Source organism: Dendropsophus ebraccatus, chromosome 4, assembly GCF_027789765.1.
Source record: "Dendropsophus ebraccatus isolate aDenEbr1 chromosome 4, aDenEbr1.pat, whole genome shotgun sequence".
Lineage (NCBI taxonomy): Eukaryota > Metazoa > Chordata > Amphibia > Anura > Hylidae > Dendropsophus > Dendropsophus ebraccatus.
Window position 1 is genome coordinate 1443567 of NC_091457.1, and position 5600 is coordinate 1449166.

A 5600-nucleotide genomic window follows, 5' to 3' on the forward strand; every position below is an offset into this window, starting at 1 on the left:
GTAGATATCGGGGGTGAGGCGGGACATCGGGGCAGATATCGGGGGTGAGGTAAGACGTCGGGGCAGATATCGGGGGTGAGGCGGGACGTCAGGGCAGATATCGGGGGTGAGGTAAGACGTCGGGGCAGATATCGGGGTGAGGCGGGACGTCGAGGCAGATATCGGGGGAGAGGTAAGACGTCGGGGCAGATATCGGGGGTGAGGCGGGACGTCGGGGCAGATATCGGGGGTGAGGCGGGACGTCGGTGCAGATATGGGGGGTGAGGTGGGACGTCGGGGCAGATATCGGGGGTGAGGTAAGACGTCGGGGCAGATATCGGGGTGAGGCGGGACGTCGGGGCAGATATCGGGGGTGAGGTAAGACGTCAGGGCAGATATCGGGGGTGAGGTAAGACGTCAGGGCAGATATCGGGGTGAGGCGGAAGGTCGGGGCAGATATCGGGGGTGAGGCGGGACGTCGGGGCAGATATCGGGGGTGAGGCGGGACGTCGGGGCAGATATCGGGGGTGAGGCGGGACGTCGGGGCAGATATCGGGGTAGGCGGGACGTCGGGGCAGATATCGGAGGTGAGGTAAGACGTCGGGGCAGATATCGGGGATGAGGCGGGAGGTCGGGGCAGATATCGGGGTGAGGCGGGACGTCGGGGCAGATATCGGGGTGAGGCGGGACGTCGGGGCAGATATCGGGGGTGAGGCGGGACGTCGGGGCACATATCGGGGGTGAGGTAAGACGTTGGGGCAGATATCGGGGTGAGGCGGGACGTCGGGGCAGATATCGGGGGTGAGGTAAAACGTCGGGGCAGATATCGGGGTGAGGCGAGACGTTGGGGCAGATATCGGGGGTGAGACGTGACGTCGGGGCACATATCGGGGGTGAGGCGGGACGTCGGGTAAGATATTGGGGGTGAGGCGGGACGTCGGGGCAGATATCGGGGGTGAGGTAAGACGTCGGGGCAGATATCGGAGGTGAGGTAAGACGTCGGGGCAGATATCGGGGGTGAGGTAAGACGTCGGGGCAGATATCGGGGGTGAGGCAGGACGTCGGGGCAGATATCGGGGGGGAGACGGGACGTCGGGGCACATATCGGTGGTGAGGCGGGACGTCGGGGTAGATATCGGGGGTGAGGCGGGACATCGGGGCAGATATCGGGGGTGAGGCGGGACGTCGGGGTAGATATCGGGGGTGAGGCGGGACATCGGGGCAGATATCGGGGGTGAGGTAAGACGTCGGGGCAGATATCGGGGGTGAGGCGGGACGTCAGGGCAGATATCAGGGGTGAGGTAAGACGTCGGGGCAGATATCGGGGTGAGGCGGGACGTCGAGGCAGATATCGGGGGAGAGGTAAGACGTCGGGGCAGATATCGGGGGTGAGGCGGGACGTCGGGGCAGATATCGGGGGTGAGACGGGACGTCGGGGCAGATATCGGGGGTGAGGCGGGACGTCGGGGCAGATATCGGGGGTGAGGCGGGACGTCGGGGCAGATATCGGGGGTGAGGCGGGACGTTGGGGCAGATATCGGGGGTGAGGCGGGACGTTGGGGCAAATATCGGGGGTGAGGAAGGACGTCGGGGCACATATCGGGGGTGAGGCGGGACGTCGTGGGCAGATATCCGCGTGAGGCGGGACGTCACGGCAGATATCGGGGGTGAGGTAAGACGTCGGGGCAGATATCGGGGGTGAGGTAAGACGTCGGGGCAGATATCGGGGGTGAGGCGGGACGTCGGGGCAGATATCGGGGGTGAGGCGGGACGTCGGGGCAGATATCCGAGTGAAGCGGGACGTCGGGGCAGATATCGGGGGTGAGGTAAGACGTCGGGGCAGATATCGGGGTGAGGCGGGACGTCGGGGCAGATATCGGGGGTGAGGTAAGACGTCGGGGCAGATATCGGGGGTGAGGTAAGACGTCGGGGCAGATATTGGGGGTGAGGCGGGACGTCGGGGCAGATATCGGGGTGAGGCAGGACATTGGGGCAGATATCGGGGTGAGGTAAGATGTCGGGGCAGATATCGGGGGTGAGGCGGGACGTCGGGGCACATATCGGGGGTGAGGCGGGACGTCGGGGCACATATCGGGGGTGAGGCGGGACGTCGGGGCAGATATCGGGGGTGAGGCGGGACGTCGGGGCAGATATCGGGGGTGAGGTAAGACGTCGGGGCAGATATCGGGGTGAGGCAGGACATTGGGGCAGATATCGGGGTGAGGTAAGACTTCGGGGCAGATATCGGGGGTGAGGCGGGACGTCGGGGCAGGTATCGGGGGTGAGGTAAGACGTCGGGGCAGATATCGGGGTGAGGCGGGACGTCGGGGCAGATATCGGGGGTGAGGTAAGACGTCGGGGCAGATATCGGGGGTGAGGCGGGACGTCGGGGCAGATATCGGGGTGAGGCAGGACATTGGGGCAGATATCGGGGTGAGGTAAGATGTCGGGGCAGATATCGGGGGTGAGGCGGGACGTCGGGGCACATATCGGGGGTGAGGCGGGACGTCGGGGCACATATCGGGGGTGAGGCGAGACGTCGGGGCACATATCGGGGGTGAGGCGGGACGTCGGGGCAGATATCGGGGGTGAGGCGGGACGTCGGGGCAGATATCGGGGGTGAGGTAAGACGTCGGGGCAGATATCGGGGGTGAGGCGGGACGTCGGGGCAGATATCGGGGGTGAGGCGGGACGTCGGGGCAGATATCCGGGTGAGGCGGGACGTCGGGGCAGATATCGGGGTGAGGCGGGATGTCAGGGCAGATATCAGGGGTGAGGTAAGACGTCAGGGCAGATATCAGGGGTGAGGTAAGACGTCGGGGCAGATATCGGGGTGAGGCGGGACGTCGGGACAGATATCAGGGGCTGAGGCGGGACGTCGGGGCAGATATCAGGGGGTGAGGCGGGACGTCGGGGCAGATATCGGGGGTGAGGCGGGACGTCGGGGCAGATATCAGGGGGTGAGGCGGGACGTCGGGGCAGATATCGGGGGTGAGGCGGGATGTCGGAGCAGATATCGGGGTGAGGCGGGACAGATATCGGGGTGAGGTAAGACGTCGGGGCAGATATCGGGGTGAGGCAGGACATTGGGGCAGATATCGGGGTGAGGTAAGACGTCGGGGCAGATATCGGGGGTGAGGCGGGACGTCGGGGCAGGTATCGGGGGTGAGGCGGGACGTCGGGGGAAATATCGGGGGTGAGGTGGGACGTCGGGGCAGATATCGAGGGTGAGGCGGGACGGCAGGGCAGATATCGGGGTGAGGGGGGACAGATATCGGGGTGAGGTAAGACGTTGGGGCAGATATCGGGGTGAGGCAGGACGTTGGGGCAGATATCGGGGTGAGGTAAGACGTCGGGGCAGATATCGGGGGTGAGGCGAGACGTCGGGGCAGATATCGGGGGTGAGGTAAGACGTCGGGGTAGATATCGGGGGTGAGGCGGGACGTCGGGGCACATATCGGGGGTGAGGCGGGACGTCGGGGCACATATCGGGGGTGAGGCGGGACGTCGGGGCAGATATCGGTGTGAGGCGGGACGTCGGGGCAGATATCGGGGGTGAGGCGGGACGTCGGGGCAGATATCGGGGGTGAGGCGGGACGTCGGGGCAGATATCGGGGGTGAGGCGGGACGTCGGGGCAGATATCGGGGGTGAGGCGGGACGTCGGGGCAGATATCGGGGGTGAGGCGGGACGTCGGGGCAGATATCGAGGGTGAGGCGGGACGTTGGGGCAGATATCGGGGGTGAGGCGGGACGTCGGGGCACATATCGGCGTGAGGCGGGACGTCGGGGCAGATGTAATAATAATTTACCGCTTCTTATTGCTCTATGTCTAATCTCCAGCAGGTGGCGCTGAGGACTGTAAAGTTTGGACATGCGCAGTACGAGCAAACTGGGGCGCGCACGTCCGGAGCCGCTGAGATCTGGGAGCGCGGAAGACGTAGAGTTCCAGAAGAAGCGGAACTGAGACCGGAGACCGAGGCCGGTAAGTGAGGAGGAGGAGGGGGGACAGTGACCGGTATGTGAGGAGGAGGAGGAGGGGGGACAGTGACCGGTATGTGAGGAGGAGGAGGGGGGGACAGTGACCGGTATGTGAGGAGGGGGGACAGTGACCGGTATGTGAGGAGGAGGAGGGACAGTGACCGGTATGTGAGGAGGAGGAGGGGGACAGTGACCGGTGTGTGAGGAGGAGGAGGGACAGTGACCGGTATGTGAGGAGGAGGAGGGGGACAGTGACCGGTGTGTGAGGGGGAGGAGGGGGACAGTGACCGGTATGTGAGGAGGAGGAGGAGGAGGGGGGACAGTGACCGGTGTGTGAGGAGGAGGAGGAGGAGGGGGGACAGTGACCGGTATGTGAGGAGGAGGAGGGGGACAGTGACCGGTGTGTGAGGAGGAGGAGGAGGGGGGACAGTGACCGGTATGTGAGGAGGAGGAGGGGGGGACAGTGACCGGTATGTGAGGAGGAGGAGGAGGGGGACAGTGACTGGTATGTGAGGAGGAGGAGGGGGACAGTGACCGGTGTGTGAGGAGGAGGGGGGGGGGGGACAGTGACCGGTATGTGAGGAGGAGGAGGGGGGACAGTGACCGGTGTGTGAGGAGGAGGAGGGGGACAGTGACCGGTGTGTGAGGAGGAGGAGGAGGAGGAGGAGGGGGGACAGTGACCGGTGTGTGAGGAGGAGGAGGGGGACAGTGACCGGTGTGTGAGGAGGAGGAGGAGGAGGAGGAGGAGGGGGGACAGTGACCGGTATGTGAGGAGGAGGAGGGGGACAGTGACCGGTGTGTGAGGAGGAGGAGGAGGAGGAGGGGGGACAGTGACCGGTGTGTGAGGAGGAGGAGGGACAGTGACCGGTATGTGAGGAGGAGGAGGGGGGACAGTGACCGGTATATGAGGAGGAGGAGGAGGGGGGGACAGTGACCGGTGTGTGAGGAGGAGGAGGAGGAGGGACAGTGACCGGTGTGTGAGGAGGAGGAGGAGGAGGGACAGTGACCGATATGTGAGGAGGAGGAGGAGGGGGGACAGTGACCGGTATGTGAGGAGGAGGAGGGGGGACAGTGACCGGTATGTGAGGAGGAGGAGGGGGGACAGTGACCGGTATGTGAGGAGGAGGGGGGACAGTGACCGGTATGTGAGGAGGAGGAGGGGGGACAGTGACCGGTGTGTGAGGAGGAGGAGGGACAGTGACCGGTATGTGAGGAGGAGGAGGGGGGACAGTGACCGGTATGTGAGGAGGAGGAGGGGGGACAGTGATCGGCATGTGAGGAGGAGGAGGGGGGACAGTGACCGGTATGTGAGGAGGAGGAGGGGGGGACAGTGACCGGTATGTGAGGAGGAGGAGGGGGGACAGTGACCGGTATGTGAGGAGGAGTAGGAGGGGGGACAGTGACCGGTATGTGAGGAGGAGGAGGAGGGGGGACAGTGACCGGTATGTGAGGAGGAGGAGGAGGGGGGACAGTGACCGGTATGTGAGGAGGAGGAGGAGGGGGGACAGTGACCGGTATGTGAGGAGGAGGAGGAGGGGGGACAGTGACCGGTATGTGAGGAGGAGGGGGGGACAGTGACCGGTATGTGAGGAGGAGGAGGAGGGGGGACAGTGACCGGTATGTGGAGGAGGAGGAGGGGGGG

General features: G+C 65.0%; 1 protein-coding gene across 1 annotated transcript in view; it reads left to right on the forward strand.

The window, feature by feature from the left end:
* The first annotated feature begins 3936 nt into the window (after nt 1–3936).
* PIK3C2A (phosphatidylinositol-4-phosphate 3-kinase catalytic subunit type 2 alpha) overlaps nt 3937–5600 on the forward strand; it is a 98572-nt gene continuing 96908 nt past the window's right edge. Inside the window, exon 1 of the mRNA XM_069964984.1 lies at nt 3937–3962. The gene's annotated coding sequence lies outside the window, so the exon portion shown is untranslated. The remainder of the gene's footprint in view (nt 3963–5600) is intronic.